Source organism: Trachymyrmex septentrionalis, unplaced genomic scaffold (assembly GCF_001594115.1).
Source record: "Trachymyrmex septentrionalis isolate Tsep2-gDNA-1 unplaced genomic scaffold, Tsep1.0 scaffold13, whole genome shotgun sequence".
Classification (NCBI taxonomy): Eukaryota; Metazoa; Arthropoda; class Insecta; order Hymenoptera; family Formicidae; genus Trachymyrmex; species Trachymyrmex septentrionalis.
The window spans coordinates 3,606,656-3,610,753 of record NW_017304438.1 but is presented as its reverse complement, the minus strand read 5'-3'; positions in this window follow the sequence as shown (position 1 = coordinate 3,610,753).

The window sequence follows — 4,098 nt, the reverse complement described above, 5'->3', positions numbered from 1 at the left end:
CGTAAATTCCATTACTCTGCAATTACATAAAATCCCCCATGAAATCACTGTCTTGCGTAGATTATACAATATTGAACACACTCCGCAAAGGTAACTAAATTACATTCATGAACTTCCCCAATATCTCTTGCCTTGTCGCAAGTAAACTTCAAGTTTCGAAGTACACGTATGATAATCACAGTTCGTGCGTTAATGCGTTTGACTAAATGATTTTCTGTTAAATTGTAAGACTACTGAATTCTTAATTAAAATTTCATATCTTATAATTTCACACATTATTAATCAAGTATCTTCGAAAAATTAGAACAATCAAATATACGCATATTATTTTATTATTATTAAAATTATGAATTATAAGCTATAGAAATAATACAATTTAAAATACTGAAATATATTTACATAATTAAGAAAATTTTTCTCGTAAGAAAAAACGCAAAACTTAATCATAAGAAAAAAATTTGCAATTTTTTTCTACGTGGAAAAACAGCTTTGTAGAAATATTTACAAATTTACAGATAAATTGCTAAATATACAGATCTGAAAACAATTTGGTTGGATTACCAAAATAATTATGCAGGACGTTCAGATTGATTGCTGGAATATTAAAACTTTTTACAACATCATGGTTGAATTGGCTGTATCTGTCTAAATTTTTAGATACTTTTTTAGCAAAATTATTCTTTTCATGTAAACTTGAAGAATTGCCATCAAATTTTCTCACACCGTTTGGAGCTTGGAGTTGCCGTTAAATGACTTTTCAAACCAGTGAAAATTCGTTCATACGCATTACGCTGTCTCTAGTTCTTTTTTCTTTCGCTTCCAGATATATTATTCCCGTACATATTCGTGAAACAGGGATTTTGCTATCTTTCTTTCGCTTATTAAATGAAGAATTAAAAAAAACTATTAAATCGAAACGCTTATTTCTATTATATTCTTTTTTCATCATTATTTTACCGCGGGCGATATTAATTTACAATTTTCAAACGTTACATGCTCGCAACGTAAATACATTTTCAATTAATTTCTCGTTTAATTGCGAATGTTTAATTGGACTACGTGAAGAACGATTATTGTTTTAGATCTTCCATTTTACATTTTTGCATTATATCTTATTCATATTGTTTGTTCCATCATATTTTATTTTGTATTTTACCTTATTTTGTACTTTATCGCTAATCTGAATGTATTCGAATCAAAGTGCGTTTTAATATTTGAAATATATTTGAAATACATTCTCGTTAAAGTTGATTAGTACTAACCGTGGTGTAAATTTGATTGATCTCTTGGGTTAGCTATTTAAACTTTAATATCGCACTACGCCTCGTAAATTTTTACGTTCGCACGTGACGATTATAAAAGGTATAATGGGCAGTTTAGCAATAAAAACTCGGATGCTAGGATAGAAAAGAATATAAATGAATCTATATATATTCCTCTCTGCATCATGAAATGTCATTTCAAATGCGAAGATGGCGATCCTGACGTTTGTCGAGACTATGTCGCGTCTACAACTTTAAGTTTGCCTCATAAGTTTCTTAGGACGATGCAATGAATAGCTCAAGGAACACATCATTCAGCAGCGTCACGCAGCGTCATAGGAATTTTATTTTTACGATAGTTCAGACTAGTCTGCAGTTCATGTCTCTCACAACAAGGTCATGAAATGGGAAATAACAAGACGCAATGGCGTCTTTTCGACATCAAAAAAAGTGATTTATATCAATTCGGATAGAATTAAGTTATTTCGGCTATTTTTTATTTTACTTTTTTTACTTAACAAGCGTTTTGATAATAAGCTGAAGTCTGAATTTTAATATATATAACGTACGATAAAACATAAATAATATGAATCATATAAATAATATGAAACAATTATTTATATCCTTTTTCGTAGTAATTAAAACAGTGATTAATTCAAACATACGTTACAGTTTATGTATTACGTAAATTAACATAATTTATGTAACGTATAAAATTATAGTGTTCATAGAATTGAGGACAAATATTTTATTATTTCTCTTACTATTTTGCTATTAATAAATTCAATTCGTTTATGTCCGAAAAAAGTGTGCACTCGATTCTCGTTTTGTCGATACTTTAAGCTAAATAAGTAGTTTCTATTCAATACATAGGGATTCCTCTTTTTCTCAAATAAATGAAAGTGCGTTAGAGGTATATAAAGGAAGAATTGAAGGAGGTCCAAATGGACATTACTGAGGGGAAATAGAAACAATAACAGGAAAGGAATGAGAAAATAGAATAAAGCACGTGGGTTACGTTGAATAAACAAATAAAATTTGCATCGATAAAACGCGCCACATGTATGACCAATAATACAAATACCTACGCACGATTTACATCTATTCATTTTATGAGATCTTCTCCTTCGAAATAAATTTTCTTTTTTTATATAAGCTGCTTTATGTACCGGATTGTCCTATTTTTTGTTTTTTTTTTCAAAAAAATCGTTTAAATTAATTCAATAAAGAAACAATTAATTTTTTATGAAGTATTTAATTAATATTTATTTATACATGACTTATATAAATTTTTTAAATTCTATTAACGCAAAAATTATAATACTGTATCTTAGCATAGTCACGTGATTATTTTAAAATTATGATCAAATTATACGGTTATGACAGAAATGATCAACTGTGCATGAATACTGGAAATACAAGAAATTTGTAAATGAATAATAAATAGGCAATATTTTTTTATCGCATTAATCACCTAATTAATCATTTTCATCTAATTAAGTAGTAATCACTTTTATCTAATGAAATAGTTAAGTCTCCGATCTTTCTTCTATAAATCTTATTTTATGTACAATTTATTTTTCCTAGTAAAAATTTGTCTTTGAATTTTTATATGAATTGAAAGATTTTTCAGGAATTATAGTGAAAAAGTGTCTTTTCTTAGAATTTTTCATATGTACAAATTGAATTTGAAATTCAGATTTACCCAACACACTAGATAATATAGTCTAAATTATTTATAGTCTCTCTTAACGTATTTGTTTGACACGTTAATAATTTGTAACTCAACAATTTGAGAATTTATTTTGCCAAAGCTTTCATGACATGATGAGGTTTCCTTTTTGAGAATCCATTATAACAATTGGAAACCTGAAAGCGACTCATTCTGGGGGGATGGATCGCTCAACGAATATTAGTTAGGATCACATATAATATTGCTGAAGAGGACTCCATAGAAAGCCGTTCAAGTGTCCAAAATAAAGAAGATATTGTGTAATAGACTGAATTAATTTTTTACAATTTGATAATTGTTGCGCACCTCCTTCTGCGCTAACTCTCATTAGCCTTGAATTTATTATTTATTTTTATTTTAAATTAAAATTGAAATACTCTAAGATTTTTAAGATTTCTTATTCTATAATATCAGAAAAAATATCTTAATCTTTTTTAAATTTTATAAATTTTTATCAGAAATTATAGGATAAAAAATTATAGAAATTTAGAAGTGTTAGAATATTTCAAAATATATAAAGAATTCAAGAAAAGCTGTAGACTTTCTCAGTACTTCTGAAAAGTGTTTCAATTTGTATAAAAAATCTGAGAAATTTTCTAAAAGTTATAAAATTATTTAGAAGTTCTGAAAAATTCTAGAAATTCTAAAAAATTATATGAAAAATTTTCACCAGAGTCATTTTTATTCTTTTTCTTTTATATAAGTGCTTGTGTGTGTACGTAGGCGTGCGTTTTGTGCTTTTTATTTATTTTATATGTGATTTCTATTTCTGGTTGGTTTCGTAGCAGCAGCCTTGCAAGTGCCTTACCATTTGCGTATACACACATTCATTTTCTGTATATTTTTTTTCAATTTTCAGTTTATAATATCAGTCAAATAACAGTTTGGTATGTCGTACATTGAAATAAATTATTATTATTATTATTAACTAGTTTATTACACACGTACAGACACGCACATATACACACACACGCGCGCGCGCGCGCGCGCGCACAAATTCACATACACATATATACATTTAAATACATATTACATATGTACATATACATATACATACATATACATATATATATATATATACATACATACATATATATATATATA